The sequence below is a fragment of the Castor canadensis genome, chromosome 14 (assembly GCF_047511655.1).
Source record: "Castor canadensis chromosome 14, mCasCan1.hap1v2, whole genome shotgun sequence".
Lineage (NCBI taxonomy): Eukaryota > Metazoa > Chordata > Mammalia > Rodentia > Castoridae > Castor > Castor canadensis.
This window is the reverse complement of record NC_133399.1, coordinates 93,308,935-93,331,181: the sequence shown is the minus strand read 5'-3', so window position 1 is coordinate 93,331,181 and position 22,247 is coordinate 93,308,935.

Genomic DNA, 22,247 nt, shown 5'->3' with positions numbered 1-22,247 from the left:
GAAATCATACAAGCTATAATTATAAAATCTGCTTATAGGTTTAATATATGAAATTATAATTTGGATAACAAGAATAGTGTTAAGTGATAGAGGAAATAGAGTTGCAAAGGATAAATCTTTTATAATATTGAAATTAAATTATTATGAATCTAAAATAGATTGCCATAGATTAAGATATTAATTTTAAGCCACAGAATAAATATTGAAAAATAACTTAAAATATGTAAACAATTAAGGAAATTGAAATGGTTCAATTGAAATGTCAGTTTCATACAAATGAAGGAAATAATAGAGACCAGCTAAATGAAAGGAATTATATAAAAATATAAAAATAAAGTCAGAACTGCAGACATAAATCCTAGCTCATCAATAATTACACCCAATATCAGTGGATTGAATATCCAAACAGAAAACAGAGAATGGAAGGTTAGGCAGCAACATAATCCAGCTGTCTTCTGTCTACTAGAGTCACACGTTAGTCTCAAAAACAAAACTGGGTTGAACTTGAAAGGCTACAAGATTCCTTCCTTCCTTCCCCCGGCCTTGTTTTACTTCCTTCTTCCAAACAGTTTTAAACATTTACATTGAAAACTACAAGATAGTACTAAATCAATTTAAAAAATTGAAAAGAATGCTAGTCCATGAATTCATATTGAAATGCAAGGGATCTAGAATAGCCAAAACAATCTCAAAACAGAATAACAGAGTTAGAATACTGACACTTCATATTTCAAAACTACTTCAAAGTTATAGTGACAAAGACTATGTAATATTGTTATAAAGATAGAGACACACATCAATAGCAATTATTGTTCAAAAAATAATTCCTAAAATATCCATGGTCACTTCTGATAATATAATTTTTGACAAAAATTTTAAGACATCTCATACAGGAAAAATACTTCAACAAATGGTGCTTATATACCCAGATATCCACAGACAAAAGAGTGACATTTAGAGCTGGGCACTGTGGCACATCATTGTAATTTCAACCCTCAGAAGGCTGAAACAGGAGGATTAGACATTCAAGTCTAGCCTGGGCTGTCTAGGGAAATGGTGTCTCAGCAAAACAAAGCAAAACTTCATGATTTTGTTTCATGATTGTTATAGCAAGCATGAAACCTAAAGTTCAATCCCCAGTACTGCCCCAAATGCATATATGTTTATTAAATTGTCATAATATCCCATAAGTGATAACAACCCAAACACTCATCAATGGATGAATGAATAAACATTATGTTTCATGACCATCTTAGGGAATATTATTCAGCCATAAGAAGGAATTATGCAGACTACAAAGCAGATGAAACTTGAAAGCATTATGCTAAGTAAAGGAAGCCAGACACAAAAGGTCACATATTATAAAATTCCATTTATATGAAATAGCCACATTGGACAAGTCCATATGAGAGACTAAACAGATTCAAATTGTTAGGGACTGGGGGAGGAGAACAGGAGAGCAACCATTAATGTACAGGATTCCTTCTTTTCTTCCCTCCTACCTCTTCCATCTTCTTCCCTTCCAAAAATATTCATTTAGGAGTTAAAATGCATGGGCTATGTAGGGTATAAGTTATTGACAAAACAAAGATGAAAATGCATTGTCTTCAGTTATGAGAAGTGTGGAGCTTACTAAAGGAGTAACTTCTATTAACCTTGACCTTGGTAATGTGTCACCAGCCCACAGTCCTCTCTATTTGAATAAGTTGATTACTGACATATATAATAATCCTCCTTTTTTATATACTTTTTGTTGTAGCAATAATTAAAATATCTACACCCTCCACAAAGACTATTTGCCAATAGGTCTTTTGTTTATGAACTAATCCATTAAAAATTATTACTTAACTATGATTTAGATTGTGTGCTGATATTTAGTAAAGAGTGGTGACATGTTATGCCAAGTATAGGAGATAAAAGCTTAAACAAAGATAAAACACACAAAAAGTATTGTGTACACACAAATATCTCACCACAAAGGAGAACAGGCAACACTATAAAATTATATCAATGGACTCTCACTTAGTTCCTAAATTCCACTTTAATACTTGAACACCACTGTTCTATTACCCGATGTCTCTGTATTATTGGAAAAAGGTAGAATTAATAAATGTATTTACTTAAAGATATAAGAAACTTGTATTTCTGTAAATCAATGTAAGCAGTATATAACTCAGAATAGCAAGGGCAATATGTGAATTCATTATTCAGCTCTCTTCAAGTAAAATAAGAATAAAGTAGAATGAGAATGACATTCTAAGAAATAATATAGTGGTTATCATTTTCTGGTATTTTAAGAACTTATCATATATATTCTTTCAAGAGTCAATTATAAAATGCAGCAGTCCTCACATTCTCCAGGGAATATAAACTAGTAAAAGAACAAATTTATTCCCAAGGACTATTTTCCAATTTATAAACATATAACAAGTTTCTGCCTTTTCCCATGTGAAGAAATTACTTATAGTTCTAAACAATCTCTTTCCTCACAGGGATTTAATTAAGACTAGATAAGTTTTATAAAGACAATCAGAATTGCACGATTATTTTCAGAAATAATTGAGAAATAATGTAAAAGGCATTGGCCACATAGTTGGGATAATGAGAAAATAAGTAAAGTTCTAAATATTTCTACATGGAAACATTCATCCCATTAAATACTATTCTAAAAATTATGAAGAAACAAAAAAAAACAGGTCATTAAAAATACATTAAACAATTTCACAGAATTAGACTTTAAAATAAAACCCTAGGAAAAATGATTTTAAAGAAAATGTAAGAAATCTGTAATCATCATGTAAATGTGAATACAACATACTGTATGAAACAATTTCAATTTAGTAGTGCCAGATTTGGTTTTATGTGTTTCTGGTACTTTTAAGAGAAAAATCAAGTAAACAAAAGAGATAATTTATCCTCCAGTGTCCACATAAATTAGTCCCAGACAGAAAACACTATCTCTCTTTTTCTATGACTTTCTCTTGCATCCAGTTTTCACTGGAGGATTCTTTTTGGTTGAGCTCTATATAGCTAGCAACCTAGCTATAATACAGATGCAATCGAGATGGAAAGAAAATTTAGTCAAAGAGCTTATTTTCAAAATAAAACTACTTGATGAATTTCTACAATTAGTGGTATAGGAGATGTTGGCAAGCATGGTATATAAACTAAAAGGAGTGGTCAGAAAGTTGGAGAACACAAGGTCTCAGAGACAGAAGAGAAGACTTCATTAGGAAAAGCAGTTGACCATGTAAAATTTGTCTGAGAAGTTGATCAAAATAAGGACAAGAAGATAGCCTATCTGCTGGATTTAAGATATTAAGGTCATCAAGGAACTTGACCAGAATTTGTTTGATCAGCTTCTCCCAGTAAGAATATTCTTCATGAAAACTGCTCAACTTCATTGTCTTTCTTGTACACTAAATATAACACCACTTTATATCAAATCAATTAATTCTAACTCATCTTATTAAATTAATTTAGAGTCATGGTGTGGAGTAATTCATCATGGTTTGAAAAAGGCAAAAGAAATTTCCTACTCCAATGGAGCTGTCTACCACAATAGAAATGTCAATAATTCTGTTATCTACTTATTTAACCATCCCTACTCACTGATTTCCAGATCTCAAATAACTGAAACTCCTTTATTGCAATAACCAAGTAACTTTTTACCTTGCTTCCACACATTTTATTCTTAAACCAAAAGCAAGAGTAATCTCTATATTAGTCAATATTCTTGGTTTTTCTCTTTCTGATGATGTCTGGTCTCAGACAAAGAATTATGCAAAGTTCTTATAATAAGTTCCATAGTGCCTCTAACCTCATCTCCTTCTGTTTCCTCCTCCTCTCAGTTGCCCCTACTAGCAATCTTGTTAATCACATAGCATCCCAGGCATGTTTCTTTAAAAGCTTAGTGGATGATTTTCTCCTGTTCCTTAGAGTCCTGCACTTTAGATCTCTCCTCAAATTTAACTTTCTCATTGAAGTATTCTTTGACTGCCATACTGATGTACCACTGTGCATGCCTGACACAGCTTTTGTTATTTTCTTTCCTTGCTTTATTTCAATAAAGAGCTATTTTCTAATGTTCTATACCTTACTCGATGCTATTTGCCTATCACAGAGAATAGCATTGATTCATAGGACTTGCACAGTTAATATCCTGTGAGTAGACAAATCCAATACGCAGTGAAATATTTATCATCATGTTTGGTCTCGATTGACATGGTCTTTATTGCTTTCTGTCTTCTGTGTGCCCAGGTTTACTTAAAGTCTGAGTGTACTACAGGAAAATAGGAAGAGATTGGCATGAAATTACAGAGGACATCCCACGTTCCTAAACTTGGGAATGGCATAGATTTTGCTTACAATGTCTTCCCTTCTTATTTCTTAGGGAATATTGATTTTGTCTATTTAGAGGAGGAGTCAGGGGTGTCAAAGTATCCAGCAGACATTAAGTAAGACTTATTTACAATTTTAAAAGTTACACTGCTAAAAACATACACATAGTATTTAGTATCCTTTCCTTCTTAGTTTATCTTCCCCACAACAAAGTCACTGACACAAGAATTTTAATGTGATTAGTTATTAAGACTTTCTCTAAACATCTCCAGAGGAATGGGAAAGTAAGATAAAAAGAAAGGCAACCAGTAAAGAGTACATTATTAAGGCAGTTACCTAGTATGGGTAAAGAGAACCCTGATGGTACTGAGGAACTCCAAAGGACAATGTAGACAGCATTCCTCAGGATTGCTCCCATGAAGGGCAGAAGAGTTAAGCATCAAAATGCCAAATTCTCATCCATCTTTCTTCCACAATGGCTTCCTGGGTCATGGTCTCGAAGTTAATTGCTATTTCCTGCTTGGAGCTAGCCTGCTCTTCCAATCAAGGAAAAGTGCTCTCCTAGAGATTTGCAGAGAACCCAGAAAGCGTGAGTGGGAGGTGAGTGTTATTGAGAAGCTGCCTGCAGATCAGAAATGGCCTTGGTTACATTTTTCCTTATAGAGTAGAAGAATAATTTTGTTTGGCTTCCTGAACTCCGTTCCAAACTTGCTCTGAAAACTTACTTAGATTTTACTTTTCTTCTGATTCATTTTCTTTCTTCAGCTTTAAGAAAAACTCTCTACCTCCCAATCTCATTCAGCATTTCTGTGGATTATTCTTCTTCTTTATCAGAAAATCTGCCAGAGTAGCTGACTATACATACCTGAGGTTTCCAACTAGAAAGAGCAATGCCTTTAGGAAGGCTCTCTATTTGATTTTATAGATTTTTTTTCTTCCAGTATTAAGCTACTACCGTCAGTTCTCAGTTGGTACTGTACTCTGTTTTGGGGCAGCCTGGCTACAAAGAACAGACCATGCATGTCACTCTATTCTCTCAGGGAACAGTGTGTGGGCTGCAATTCACTGGTATAAGCATTACCATATGTTTTCACATATTGCAGTTTCTAGCTCACTGCCATATATACTGGGGACCTCTCAATTAAATTGATAGTTCTTTATGGAACACTTGTAGTGTGAAATGGTTTGTAGGAAAATGCTACGGATAGTTTCTTTTGCCCATATTATGAGTCTGATAACTTAAAAATAGGACAGCAATTTAAATTAGGTAAATATGATAAAATGACCATATGCTCTTGAGTGATGGGAAAATAAGACATGTAGCAGTTTCTGAAACTGAAAGATTTTCTTTTTTTTCTTTTTTGGTGGTGGTATTAGGGACCAAACCCAGAGCCTCTTGATTGCTACGGACTCTCTTACCACTGGAGCCATGTCACCAATCATTTTGTCTTCTGTTTGAGGAGGGATTTTGGTTGTTGATTTGTTTGTTTGATTGCTTGGTTTGGTTTGGATTTTTCTTCTTTTTTTTGTCCTGGGTTCTTACCAACTTTCCGGGGGCTGGCCTAAAACCTGTAATCTTCCTACCCTCCCTCTCTAGTAGTTGGGATTACAGATATACACCACCATGTCTGGCTTTGAAATTGAAAGAATTTGAAGAACTAAAATAAACTTCTCTGACAAGTCAAACCAAAGAAACAGAAAAAAGGCAAAGCTTGTTACTTGAGGAAAAATAGTTCTAATCAAATTTGATATTTTTTTACAAAACTTTAAACTTATGCATGGATATTACCATATACTTGTCTTAAAAAGGGAAAAATTAGAAGCTAATATAATAAATCTTAAAAACTAAGAAAACTTTCGAGTTCTTATTTTAAATCAAGTTTATGGAGGTAATTTGTATATAAGCTGTACCTAGCTGATTATCTCATTCTGTAAGTTATAAAAAGTGTATGCATCTGTGTAATTATCAACTTAGTCAACATAGAAAAGATTTTTCTCACTCTAGAATGATCCCTGTGGCTACTGGTTGCCAGTGTCACTCTTCCTGCCAGTTTCTTCCTGATTTCCATCACTAGACTTGGGTCTGATGTCTATCACTATTAATGATTTTGCTGTTTCTTGAACTTTATGTTAAGGGGTGGTAATGGGTCTACCTTTTGTGTCTTGCCTATCTTGCTCAGCATAATGTCTTCAAGATTCATTCCTATCAATTTATCACTGTGGTATTGGTTTGTATTGCTGAATAGTATTTATTGTTTGAAATAAATAAATTCCTTTAATCGGGGAATTTCTAGTTTTGAATATTATAAGTATAGGTATATCTTTTCTGGATATATGTTTTCATTTCCTATAGCCAAATACTTAAGAGTAGAATTACTAGACCATACAGGAACACTTAGGAGGAATTACTAAACTCTTTTTCACACTGATTGCATTATTTTACAGTCCTACCAGGTAATAAGCAGGATTTCATGGAATCTACTTATTCACTATCACTTGGTATTCTCTGTCATATTAACTTTAGCCATTGTAATGGGTATAAAGTAGGAACTTACCTTGGTTTTGTTAGCATTTCCATGGTTGATACATTGCTGAGTAACTTTCTGTATGATTATTGATCACCTGAATTTTCTATTAAAAAGTTTGTTGTATTTCTTTATTGGTCTTATATCACATAACACTAAAAAAATTAACTTATTCATTCAAGTTGGGTTCTTTTTAGATGCAAAAAATTTGCAAAGTTCTATGCAAGCATTGTATGATTTATGAATAACAATAGTGTTATATATTTCCTTCAAATCTTTGAGTTTTTCTTTTCCTTGCTTTATTGTACTGACCAAGGCATTCAGGAAAACATTGATTCATAGAATCCTTAAAGTCATAAAAGCAAGCTTTGCATTGTTCCAGGCTGATGAGGAAAACACTGTATTTCATCATACTTTTTTCATTAACATGCTTTTATGAAGACTGTCAAGGTAAAGATGTTTCTATCATTTAATAATTTACTGAAACTATTTACTATAAACAAGTACTAAATTTTGTCCAAATGTTCTTATTTATTAATGATCATAGTTTATTTATTACATTAACAAATCTTTTGCAATGGCATATAGATGGTATTCCATTTTCTAGCTTGCAAATTTTTTGAAGAAATAGATCTTATAGTTTCTATCTTTTATCCTCTGTGTATATTGTTACTTTTCTGGGGCTGCCTTTAAGATTGTACCTTTATCTTTGATTCTCAGCAGTTTTATGAGAATGTATCCAGGTACATTTTTTATTTACACAGTTAAGAGTTCTTTGAGATTTCTGTATTTGTATTTTGATGTCTTTCATACTGTTTCCTAGGCAATATCTCTATAACTGGTTTTTTTCTTCTTCATTGGTTTTTCTTTCTTTCTCCATTCCTAGTACTACAGTTCTTACATTTTGGACATTTTGACTTCAATATTGCACACAGATTTTAGATAGCCTCTTCTGGCTTTTGTTTGTTCATTATTTTTTGTTTGCACATTTCTTTAATTGTTTTACTCTTGTTACATTTTGTGTTTTAGTTTAGATACTTTTTATTAACCCTGCTTAAATTCCCTGATTCTTTCTTCAGTTGTGTAGAATCCATACCTGCAAATATTTTTTTAAATTTCATTTTTGATATTGTATTTTACCTTTCTAGCATTTCTGCTTGATTCTTGCTGCTGTAATTCCCCATTTATCTATGCATATTGTCAATCTTTTCTATTAGACTTTTTTTAGCCTATTAATTATGGCTTATTATAAAATCTTTATCTTGGCCATCACTAAGCCTGACTCTATTGATCATTGTTTTATTTCTTGGCAATGGACTATTTTCTTCTTTGGGCCATTATTGTTTTTATTGTGTGCAGAAGTTTTTGCTCAAATGGTAGCTACTACATTTACAGTAAAAGTGTAATGTATTATAACCCAAAATAATTATGATTCTGCATAGTGTAGAGTTTAGTAAACCTAGTCAGGAGCTTCTTTGAATTTCATTAAGTCTATAGCTACTATCAGTGTACAGAAGATTCTACTTCCTCTTTCATTTGATTGCTGTCACCTTGTGTTTAGGCTTGTGTTTTCCAGTGTTCCCGAGCCCCCATCTGTTTTCAACTAATCTATGTTTGTACCACAAATAGGATTTTCTCTATATCCCATGAAATTATGGGGGTGAATGTGTATAACCCTAAACCCTTGTCCAATACCCAGGCAGGAAGAGACAGTGGCATTGGTCACCAGGCAGGAGCCTAGAAGGAATTATTTCATTGTCCTTACACAACACAAACAAAACTATGAAATTATTAAGAATTTCAAAATGGCAAACAGACTAGTAAGACAGAGCATGGGATCCATTGAGCACATGGGTCTGTATGTCTGCATTCTTTGCATAACTATAAAGTTCCCCTGCCTACAGCAAAGGATGCCAAGGAGACCCTGTTAGACATAAACGTGTCTTCTGCAAGGTTGACTTCACTTTGTGGCTGAATCCAGCATATTGCAGCCACTAGGTGTTGCAGACTCTGCCTCTGCCTTTTCCATTGTGATTACAACAATAAGCTTGGAAACCCATCTCACTGAAGTGCAGTTAGGAAATACCAGCCAGGCAGGGAGATTGGGCAAATACTGAGCTGTCTTAATGACTACTTCTCACTAGGCTGAAATTTGTGTTGCCCATTGTCCAGGTCCTGAAGATATTTGACTCATGTTTTCTCCAGATTCATAGTTATTTACATTGAGAAGTTTAATGAGGTGCCAGTTATTCAAATAAAGTTCTTACTAGAGATTTTGTAACTACTCAAATACTGAATGAATACCATAAACTAAAGTGTTTAAATCTCTGATATTCAGTGCCAAATGTATATATTTGGTAAATTAATATCTGAAATAGTAATCTGGAGTCCACAAGCTAGTTTGAAAAAGATACTTATATTTTGAATTAAATTACTATCAGTTGTTCAAATTTTGATTTCTTAGAATTTTTCCATCTATTTGACCCCAACTGCAGTCATTTATTCAATTTGAAGGCTACCTACCGTCAATTATTGAAATTAGTTTGGTACTACAGGAAAGAGACAATTCAAGGCAAACTAGGACTATACATTATTTGGGTTATATTCTCTTGCCTAATAGTTGTTGCTAATTTTAACAATATCTGTTGTTAATTTTAGTTTTGATTGCTTAAGTGTTTTGTTTTATATTGTTTTATCCTTAAAATATAATAAACTATAAGATCTCTACGCCATTTACAGAGTCAACAATTATGTAAACTTATAACTTGGTTACTTTTCAAAAAACATTCTTTTCACCCTAGGAAAATCATCACAATGCTAACTTTTTATTCCTTTCCAGGAATAAACCAATCATTTATTGAAAAACTGGACTTGAAATGATAAAGTGCTGAGTAGATAATCAGTGAAGTTTATCTTTTTCACTGGGCAACAATGTAGGTAATCAGAGGGTCCCTAAAAGTTTCAATGGAAAAACAAGTGGCCAGAAAGGAAGAATTTGAAAACTGTGTAAAGAACTGGAGAAATTACGATAGGATGTAATAAAGAGAGTGAATTAGAAGGCAATGTTAGCCAATGGTTTTTGAGAAAGTTGGACTTTATCAAAAGAGGCCTCTGAAACAACTATTACAGTGGTTGCACAGTTGAACAACAGTATCAAAGGCAAAACTTTCATAATGAATTTATTTTGAAATTGAAAGGTACTAATTTGTGTTAACATTTTGAACTTTTGAATATATTATTAGAATAGGTGTGCTGGGGTACACTAAACACTATTGCATGTATGAAAATGTTAAACAAGTGGAATTTCAAATCTTTCAGGTGGTTCTATAGCTTAGGCATATGGACATAAGCTGCATAAAAAGTGCAATTTTTCCAAAGTGTTGTGGAACAGATTAGTATTTTGCACAGGTTACTTGGAAACTCTAACCATTTATTTAAAAATATTTATGGCACCTTATATTGCTCTTTATATTTCACTAGGTCTTTTTTGGTGAAGATAGAATCACATGAGGTTCTCTCTTTAGGTCCACTGGAAGTGAATTTACTACCCCAAATAGACATATGCTTACTCAATAATCTGTGCCAAATGGAAAAACCAACAGAGTCACTTGAACGTGCTTTAATGAAAGCCACTAAAGTTCACACTACTGCCTCACTAAATAAGCTCAATGTGTTTTTAAGACAAAACATATCCTGAGTTAGCAGTCATATTCAGAGTGTACTCTGTTTAATTTTAGAAGAATTAAAGCACACAGAATAATGATTCTAAAGTAATTATCATCTGTATCAAATATATAAAAGATGATAACTGTGGGTAGTACTTACTTTTTGATAAGGTTATAAATAAAAACACTTTCAAATTATTTTTATTTGTATGGAATAAAATACTGTATTTATGGATAAAGATAACAAACATTTAATTATTTCTTTGTGATAGTTAAAAACAAGTTTCTTATAATGAGAGTTCTAGTGCTAAATTGAGTAAAAAAATTAAAAATATGGATAACTGATTTTCCAGATTGGAAGCAATTAAATTTAGCATAGAAGAAGAAAATGTCATTTTTTCTGAGAATAAACACATATCTTTTGATATTAGTGTTTTGATATTAGTTTATTAGTTTGCCTATGTTGAAGAATCCTTGCATCTCAAGAATAATTCTCTTGGTATTTTCATTTTATTATCTCAAATGATCCTTTTAATGTGATATTAAATTCACTTTACTAGTATTTTATCAAGGTTTTTGTTTGTTTCATTTTGCTTTGTTTTGTTTTGCTTTTTAGTGGGTCTGAACTCAGGACCTCACATTTTCCAGATAGGTATTCTGCCACTTGAAGCCGGGCCCCCAAGCCCTTAAATGTTTTGCATCTATGTATATCAGGAATATCGGTAAAATGTACTTTACTTGTAGAGCCCTTGTCTGGCTTTAGCATAGGTTAATTTTGGCCTCATAAAATGACTTTGGAAGAATTCTCTCTTCTTTGATTTTTTTCAGAAGTATTTGAAAAGGACTTCTCTTAGCTCTTTAAATGGTTGGTGGAATTCAGCTGTGATGCCATCACACCAATAAAAGTCCTGTACTTTCATTAATTAGACATTTTTTATTATTGATTTGATGTTATTAATTATTGATCTAGTCAGACATTCTATTTCTTCATGATTTGGTTTTTATAGGTAGTATGTTTCTAGGAATTTATCCATTTTTCTCAAAAAAAAATACAAGAGCTATATGAAAAGCTGGTCAATATCTGTAATTATCCAGGAAGTACAAATCAAAATCCACACGATAATATCACCTCCCAAATGTTACAAGGACTATTATAAAAAACCACAAGAGACAGTAAGTATTGGCAAGGATGTGAAGTAAAAGGAACCTATGTACACTTTTAGTAAGGATGTAATTAGTACAGCAATTGTAGAAACAGTATATAAATTCCTTAAAAAATTAAAAATACAATCACCATATGATCCAACAATGGCTGTGCATACATTCAAAGGAAATGAAATCAGCATGTCAAATTGATGTCCACACTCCCACGTTCATGTCAGCATTATTCACAATAACCATGACAAAAAGTCAGATTAGTTTCCCCATCAACTGGTAATGAATAGAGAAAATGTGGAATGTGTACAAAGAAAAATACGTTCAGCCTTGAAAAAGAAGGCAGTATCACGGTTTTGGACAACATGGACGAACCTGGAAAGCATTAATCGAAGTAAAGTGAGCCAGGCAAAATGGCAAACATCACTAAAATAGTCAAAGTATAGAAGTAAGTGATAGAATGCTGGTTTCCAGGGGCTGTGGGGAAGGGGAAAGGAGGAGTTTTTGTGTAGTGGATTTCAGTTTTCAAGAGGAAATTGTCTGGAGATCTATTGCACAGTAAATGAATATAGTTAACATTATTAAACTGCACACTTAAAAATAACAAAGTTATTACAGCATTTTAAAACCATTAAAGGACAGCGCTAGCTTATCAGTGAGGCATCACTGTCATCCACCTTGTAATCTATGTGCATGTTAGTGATACATATAACCTAATGAACATCAGCAGTAAAAATACAACTTAGTCTGGAATTTATGAGATGCTAATAAATATCATCATGATGTGTTCTATCTAGCAATACTATGTAGCTTGCTCTTCACTAGTGCTTCTTTGTGTCAGCACAGCAAAATATATTTACTAATATATTTACGTACAAAAATATATTTAATTTCCATGGTTAGTTTCTTTTCATTCCAGAACTTCTTGTTCTCATACGAATTTATATCAAGCCATATGGACATAGGTTTGTGCTCTGGGGGAAGGGAACAGATCCCAGCAATACATTTCCTGTTTAAAACAATTAAATTTCATAACAAGAGCTTATTCGATTTTTTCAATTCTTTCCATTTTCTGTCGTATTTTCTATGACAGATGAATCATCTCCCTTCTTTTTATTCACTGCTTTAAGATCAGATGCTGCTATAAAAAATTCTATGAGTGCCATGTTGATTTAGCACTGCTTTGAAATGCTTTTAGTGACCTTGGATACAACCCATGTGTCTTGAAAATAATGGCATACACATTAGTTTACTGCACCCATCACATTCCTATCTTGAATCTTGAGAAATTTCTAATGAAATTGCAGCATGAGGATTCTTGTTCCTAACTGATCAGTAAATATTGTAGCATCTAATAAGTAACTGTACTTTGGCACACTCTCTCTGTTTTTGTTAGGTTCTAATTTATTTGGTTTCCCCGCCCTGAATTTTAAGGAGAATCAGATGAACAACTTTTATCATGAAGTGATCATCAAGCATTTCTCCAAGGAGGCAAACTTACTGTTGTCTTTCAGAAATGTGTTGAATACAATGTGTTGACCCTCAAATTTCACATGCTGGGCCACAAATAATAATGCTCATATATCTTTCTTCCGAACATACTTTTATTTAGTGACTTTGATACGTGTTTGAATTTTGATGCAATTTCAGTTAGGAAAAATCAGCAAACATAACCACATTTGATTAAGTCATCATTATTGACTCTCTTAAAGATAAAAACATGTTAGGATAGGATTTGAAATCCACCAAATGTTTTGCCCTGTGAATGATATAATAGATATATCCTATCATTGTTTGTAATTTTGACTGAGACAAAACTTGCCTTGAAAAATAGAATCATATTTTGAGATTGCAGGAAATCATCTATAAAGAAAACAAATTTAAATAAAATACTTTACGAGCTGATGTAATGACTCTGTGCTCATGACTTACCAATAATAAAATTTTTTAGGGAAGTAGTCAGATGAACTTTGATGCCTGAAAATTAGATATCTTAAATATATCTCATGTCCATTGTGGAAAAATAAATACAGATTTTAATATTGCTGTCTTTTATTTTATCAAAAGTCATTTTTCCATTTGTTCTTTCTTTTCATATTTGAATCCTGACACATATTTTTAAATAGTCACTTAGAGCATTTGCCGGTAGTTTAAATACAACTCCTCATGGGAAAAATTCATTTCTTTGACAATGAAATTAATAGAAAATTAAAAATTTCACATTGTTTACTGGCAACTTTTTCATATGTGTTATTAATGAAGATAGCAAGGTTTAGAGAACATATTGCTTCTCAGACTGTAGGAAATGCAATTTCAGAATTCGGCCTATATATGATTACACAGTGAATTTTATAATCTGTCTGCAGTTTTATAAATAGAAGGTTTTGTGTGACATAAATAGTTAGTATTAGTTTCCCCATCAAATAATGTAACTAATGCTTTTCTTCTTAAATCCTGTGGTCACATTTTAGTAATTTTGTTTCTGTTAAGTACTCCATTGATTTTGGCCCTTAATGTTTTGGATGGTGTTTGCTCACAAACCTTCTCACCCACAGTTATAACTCCAGAAATGAGCCATGTATATGTGTCAAGGTGTAGCCAGAGTATGTGTAATGGTCCTTTTGGGTCCCTATCCAAAAAATGAGAAAGGTCCCTGCTAAACAAGTTGGCTAAGTATGTTGACTACAGAGTAACAGTCACCAGCTTGGAAGTGGCTAATTTAAGGGAAAGAGAATAGAAAAAGAAGAATAGAAAGAGGAACATGTATGTGCAATGATCCTCCCAGATTATATGAATGGTTGGATTGGGAAATAGTCAAATCATTTTACTAAAAGCGAGAAAGGATTGTAAAAGGTGTGAAAAATTACCAGACTAAAGTCTTACAGAAAAGCAAGAGTAGTCAGAATTAAGAAAACCCCATTAAGCTTGGATTAAGAAAAGGTGTTGGTAATTGAGTTAGCCATTTGCAAAGGACTCATCATAGGCAAGAGTATAAGTACAAATGGCATAGATCATTCAAGAGCCTTGTAGAGAATGACAGAGGGAAAGCAAAGTTTTGATTAGGTGTAGTTTAAGGTTAATGCACAGTTTTATTCATTATCTTTTCTTTTTTGAGATATAGATGAATACTCCTGATAGAAAAGGGATTTTCAATACATTATCTCATATCTTGTGTCATTTAAGATATAGTAGGCAGATACAATTAACTGAATGGTATATTAGAAGAAGAAGAAATAGATATAAAAATGGCATCCGAGTTGTCAAGATGAAATTAGTGTCATGAAATGAATAAAGGACTTACTATTATGTCTGGTAGTATTGCTAAAATGACTAACTGTAAATTTTGACCTTCAGCATTAATTTTGCTCTCCCAATATTCAACACAGCAACTGAGCAAATGCTTCTTAGCTATCTAGCTAATGCTATCTAGCAAAACATTCATATTAGATATGAGCAAAGTAAGAAATTGATTTAAGATACCTAAAAATAGAACTCTGAGATTAAAAAGCTAAGGAACGTTAGAGGAATTTATATTTTGACTTCATCTGCAGTTCAGCAGACATAATACTCTGAGAGTCTCAGAACATATATGTCCACCAATTCACAACCAGGACAGCACCTCCATATGACTATTCATAATAGTTTCTTTGAGAAGAGTTTGCTGGAGAAGGCTTTATATTCACATTGTTGATTTTGTTGGCTGTCCTGTATGCTTTAGAATTTTGTTTGATAAACTTATGCTCTGTGAATGATTCTCTCCTTTCTTCAATTTATGTTCCTTCCCCATTTCTAAAAAGATCTATTGTTTCCAGAACTTTAAGAAAACCTGTGATATAGTTAAGATTTTTACTTACCATTTAAATTTGCCATGTAACTTTATTTCCTTGTACTGAATAATATAATTTAGAAATCAACCAGATCATAGTGTCTCAAAATCAAGTTTTGAATGTGGTATCCAGCCTGTAACATGCACCCCTCCATCCTGCCATGATCCTGCTTCCTGGTACCCAGGTCCTGTGAGACTCTTTAATTGAGAATGAACTGTCTCTGTTACATTGCACCCAGCAAATGAAATGCAACAAGATTAAGCTATGTAAAGCTTCCCCTTTCTATCTGGCTTGCTTTCTCTACTTCCCTCTGTCAATTCTGTGTTGTCCAGTTTCCTGAATATATTTTTCCTTTGCTTTATGACATTGGCCACTTGGGACAAATCCTGCTGCTGTGGCTTGATTGTCACTTCCAAAATTCATTTCAAAATTTTGCCTCTGTAATAGTAATAAGAGTGGGACCTTTAAGGGGTAATGGGACACTTCCCTCATAAATGGATTAAGGCTGTTACCATAGGAGTGAGTTATTTAAAAAGGGGAAGAATTTGGTCTTCTCTCTCTCTCCCTCATTGTCTGAGAATATGATACCTTCCACCATCAGGTTATGATGCAGCCTCCCCCAATCCTGACTTCTCACCCTAAATAAACACTTTTAAAAGTTTAGTCAGCTATTGTGAATAGTGCTACAAATATAGATGTGCAGGTGTCTTTGTTGTAACCTGACTCATATTCCTTCAGAATAGCCCTAGGAGTGGAATGACTGAATTGTCTATTATTTTGAGTCTTTTCAGGAGCTCCAAACTCTTTTCCATAGGTGGTTGTATTAAATTTACTTTCCCACCAACGATGTATGAAAGTTCCTTTTTACCTGCATCCTCACCAACATTTGTTGTTTGTGTTGGAGTGAGGTGGAATCTTAATGTGGTTTTGATTTGCATTTCCTTTATGTGCAGGAACGGTGGGAAGAGGGAATAAAGGAGAGCAATGGAGGGGATGAATTCAAGTATGATATCTTTGATATATTGTAAGAACTTTTGTAAACACCACAATGTACCCCCCTACCCCAACAATAAAGGAAAAAAAATTAGTCAACTCACGCACTTATGGGTCATACCTATAATCCTTGCTACTCAGGAGACAAGATTAGGAAAACCACAGTCTGAAGCCAGCCTGGGTAATAGTTCCCAATGCTTTGTCTCAAAAATACCCAACACCAAAAAAGGGCTAGTAGTAGAGCACCTACCTAGCAAGCCTAAAGGAATTCTTTCAAAACCTATTCCCTCCAAAAAAAAATTTTTTACTCAGTCTGTGGTTTCTGTTAAAGCAGCATAAAATCAGCCTAAGATACCGGCTGTTGGTACAATTCTCCTTTCTTTGTAGGTAAACTATCATTTTACATTTTCAGCTACAAATTTGTTATACACAATGTTTTGGATAAATATATGTTTATATAAGTATATGTCTATTAATGTGGACATGTACTTATGTACATAAAAATTGCACATACTAGCCACAATTAATAATAAAATTATCAATGTCATTAAAGATCTCCAAATAGCTCTCCTTGGTCATATATCTTTCACTTTTATCCAGATACAATCACTTCCTGAATATGTATTTGTTATTTCATTGTTTCAATACAGATTTTAACATATATGCATAATTTTCTAAAATAAGCATATGCATTTGCACACACCTTAAAATATTAATGCAAATTCCTTTTTAAAAATTATATAATTCTGAAGGCTGCTTTTTAAAATTAAATATTATACTGTTAGGATGCATTTAAGCTAATTCATAGCTGTTGGTCATTAATTTCTACTGTTGTGATTATTTGATAATATATACTTATATCAGTTATTATTGTCCATTCTTTTGAGTGAGGATAGAGTATTTCATTGTTATAATCAACACTAGTATGCACTTTTTTCTGACAAGTCTCCATACCCTACTATGTAAGAGTGTTTTTAGTCTGTATATCTTGGAGAGGAATTGCTGAAACATAAAAATTTAATATCTTTATGATTATTTGATTTCTTCCCTTCAAGTTCTTTTGTCCTTTGAAAGAGAGTATAATATTCTCCTTATTCATTGCTCTTCTATCTACATTTAGGATGACCTTATCAAGTTACACAGAATTGCAGTTTGAATTTAAATTTCACTAACTGTGTAGAGCTATTTAGGAAAAAAAGAACATCCTCATTTTACTCAATTTTCCTTTCCATAAAAACAGCACTTTTTCCGTTTGTTTAGATCACTCTGTAGTATGACTTGGAGAGCATGCTCCAAGCTGTTTATTCCACTGATCCTTGAGAACACACTTTTCCTTTCAAGCAATTTGAAAATACTGTGCTTATGTTCACAAGTGTATGATTCCATCCTTCCCTTTTAGTAGATACTCTTTGAAAGAAAGGAGAAAGCATATCATAGACTTAAGGATTCAACTGTCTGGCTCTTCCACTCACTTGCAAGAGTGTCCACCTTGTGGTGCTTCCCAATTTTACCTCAATTGTGCCAGAATGTTGACCTTGGGGATTTTCAGCCCATTTGTCCATCTTTTATGTGGTTCATTACAGAAAGTAGCATATCAGTTGCAATGTCTTCACTGAGCATTATGATGACTGGGTAAAAATGATGATGCTGAACTCTTGGAGTAAATTGAGAACAGTCCATTGTCAAAGACATGCTTATTTTGTATCCTGAGTGACTATATCCAAGAGTCAAGTGCTCTCTAGATTTTTGAGATGATGTCAGTTCAGATTTCACTGAAAATGCATTTCAATTGGAAACTTTCCAGCTAGGTCAGAAATACTCTCTACAGTTTTATAAATTGACCATGAACTATCATGTGGCATATGTCTTTTAGTGCGCTTTCAAGTTAGGTCATTTCAAGTTATCTTTTGGGTAAGGTCATTTTTTCTAGTCTTATATTTAGCTCTTTAACCTTCTAGTTAAAATATTTCAAATGCTATCCAGAATGGTCATGTCTATGAACTTTTTCAAGCTCATGGGGAAATCTAGTTAGCTGAAGTCCAAGAAAGGACTACCAAATGTTCTTTTTGAATCACTTTGATGTTAAGGGTAGAGGAAGTAACTAACAGGAAAAAAACAAGAATGACTACAATTTTGTCTTTGTGTCAATATGTCCATATTATCCTAAACATTTTTTATAGTGTCTCCTAAGCTGATCTACTAGTTATAATAATGCAGTAATTTACTTTGTTACAACTCATCCATTTTCTTTATTATAATGCATAGTTCTCTACAGATTGAGTGCCCTTATCCAAAATGCTTGGGAACCGAAGTGTTTCAGATTTCAGAGTATTTTTTTTAATTTGGAATATTCACATGTTACCTTTAGAGCACCCTTAACTCAAAAATTCAATATCAGAAACTTACCAAAATCTTTTGCTCAGAAAGTTTCTGGTTTTGGAGCATTTGGGAATTCAGATTTTTCAATCCATATCATATAAAATAATTATACATACATTATTGTAACCACTTACAAGTAACTTTGCTTTTCTATGGTAGTTAAACAATTAAGTATATTTAATTTTATTGTCAATTGGTCTGATAATAGTAAAACCAAGAATTACATATTACCCAAATATTACTATTACTCTAAACAGACCTGTCTCTGACTTGGATTGCATCTTCCTTTGTCTGTTTTGACTATTATAAATATATTTTCAACACATTATAGGTGCGTCTTAATTGTAAGTCTCATAACTTGATATATTTTTGTGGAAATTCACTAGAAAGGAAAGAGAAATAGAATAGCAGAGGACAGATTACAAATTTGAAGATCAGTTTTAAAGCTTACTACAATACTAACAGAAGTCTGACAGGCAAAATACTTTTGATAAGGTATTGATTAATGATCTTCAGCTGTAGGAATTCCTCTGTACATGTAAGTAGACACAGACAGAATACTAGGAGGTCGTTTCAGTTTCTGCTCCTATCTGTCACTACTTGGCTTCTGGGTTGCCAGGCTACTCCAAAGGTTTGTGAGGGACAAGAAAGATTGTTTTCAAGCTGTGATTGGGATGGCCTTTTTTTTTCTCCAGCAGCTGCTGCTATATGGATATAAGATGAAAGAGGTAAATTTCAGGTTGCTTATGAACCATGAAAACAAGACTAGCGTTCCTTTTTACAAGACTAGCGTTACTGCTTCATTCATTGTCTCAGCATCTCCCAAAGGACTTCATATCCATTTTATAATAAAACTACATAGAGAAATGTCATATTATCAGCAAATTTCTTCAGACAGGGATCCATTCCATAAAGCAAACTGCATCACTGGCAGCACAAATATAACAGAGGACTGTGAGGTATAGGAAGCAGTGATCTTTAAATGAAAACATGATAAGTAAGTAAGAAAGAAAATACTTCATATAGCTAAACTAACACCTCTGGAAGGCCAGCATCAGGATGTTAGGGTGAGAAAGAAGATTGAGATAACAAATGAAAAAAAGGATAAGTGCATTTTCTTCATAGGCTTCTCAATGACTTCAGTGAGTAAGCTGAGCACTAATAGTAAACACAAAGTCTGCTTCACCTGCAGTGCTGCTGCTGACCCAAATGAATGTTGGCTCCTCAATTGAAAAAGGAAACAACAGGCACTCTCTAGAGAGGATTCATGACAAAAATAGTGGCAGTAAATTCATTATGAATCACATATACTGCCTGAAATAAGAGGAAACCTTTCAGGAAAGACTAAGAATTCCCTAGGCACATATTACAGTAGTCAACATAAAGAAGAAAGAAGAGTGGATGAGTACTTCCTTCCATTTGAATGAAGAATGAGGATCAAAAAACCACAGTTTGGCTTAATCTAGCTTCTTGGACTTTTTAAAGGATGTTTTCAATTCATCAAACCTAAGAGCACATTGTGGAAAGCACTGCACTTTTACGTTTAATTTATGACGCTGTATTTACTTTCATTTATGAATGTCCCACATTACAGCAGATTTGTTAGAGCTTCTGGAGACCTGGCAAGCATTTGGCAGAGGAGTATAGAAAGAAAGAGTTGTGAAAGATCTTAGTTTGGTTATAGTCCACTCCATTCATTTAATAGACGGAGATAGAGTTCAATAAGACTTAAGAGTTCCACAAATTCACTCTAATGAGCCAAAATTTGAAGGGCTGCTGAAAGTAAACCACTGTTACTCCCACTCTACACTTCTACTGTATCTTGTTGCTTCTATTTGTATCTTTTAATTTATTTTGAATTCTAATGCATAGGGACACTGTTTCCAAATTGATTCCTCTTAATTCAGATTTCCATACATAAATTCTGAATGTGTTTCTTTCCCTTCCCTCTCAATATTCTTAGTCTGTGACTGGTACCTACAGAATGTACTTTATTGGAGACCTCAACTGTATCCACTTGCTCACTATTGGAAACTCTACTCCTAAGCTTTGTACCCATCTTGGGAAACCAATCTTTTCATTCTACAATCTTGAACTTTCCTGTCTGTTGCTTGGAAGTCATTCACTCTTTTAGAATAAGAGATCTAAGTGAGTTATTTGAATTTAAAAGGTGGTAGGTATTAAAACAAACATGGCATTGAGTGAAATTGGTTTGGAGTGAATAAATGTGAATGCTTATAAGTGTGGGAAGCTACATAGTGACTTAAAAACTTTCTTCCGGAGCAGATGTACACTACCTCTATTTATAGTTAGCAATTTAAAGCCACTACATTTTGATAAGCATTTCAAGGACTGCTGGAAAAAAATTAAAATATGACATTTACTTTAAAAATTCTTAAGAATAATTTTTACTCTCAATCTTAGTGACTTGAATTTCTCTCCTAAATTACTGGAAAAACATAGATTTAGATAATCAGCTCTAATCTGAGGAAGTACTTATACTTTTCCTAAAGTCTCCCCTGGATCTATAGTCACAGAATTGTAATGAAAGAAATGTAAAGTCACATTTCTGTATTCAGGGTTCCATTATTCAAATTTGTTTTTAAGCAGAAATACATCTATGTGTTTACCTATGTACAATTTTATGTATACATATATAGTTCATAAATTACCTATGCTTACTCTCTTCATTCACTGTATACTAGTATAGCCATGGTTTCTATTCTAGAAAAGGTAGGTGAAATGTGTTGCTTTAATTCTGCTAAACAATATAAGTAAGAGTAAACACATTTACAGTTAGCTCTGACTTTCATCAAAATAACAAGATTAAAATGTAGTCATTACCTTTTTTTATTTCTCCATCTTGTTCCACTTGTTCACTGCTCTTTTCTGGTTTAAACTTTCAGCAAGCAAAGGTAAATTTTCCAAAAAATTTACCACATTACATGTTTTTTCATGGTTCTTCATCTTTCTAAAGTTTATTATTGCTATGTTTTTCTAAATTTTAAAGTGAAAGGGCACTTTGGAGATAAAATAGCTCAATCTTATATCTCAAACATTTATAAAATGGAGAAGCAAAATAAAATGACTTACCTACAACAGGTGATGGCAGAACTGGAACTAGAAACTCAAGTTCACTGGGCCCAGTCTATTCTTCTTAGAAAAGTACTCTACCAAAGATTCACTGATGAAGTTAGTAATTCCATACTGCAAAATGTAGGGCTGACAATGTGAAATCAAAAAACCTGAAATTTCTACTATTAGACAACAGAATTAACTATATTTTGCAATTGCAGTTTTACATATGCATATGGTACTACATTATTATTTGACACTTGAGATTTTTGTTTGCCATGTACAAC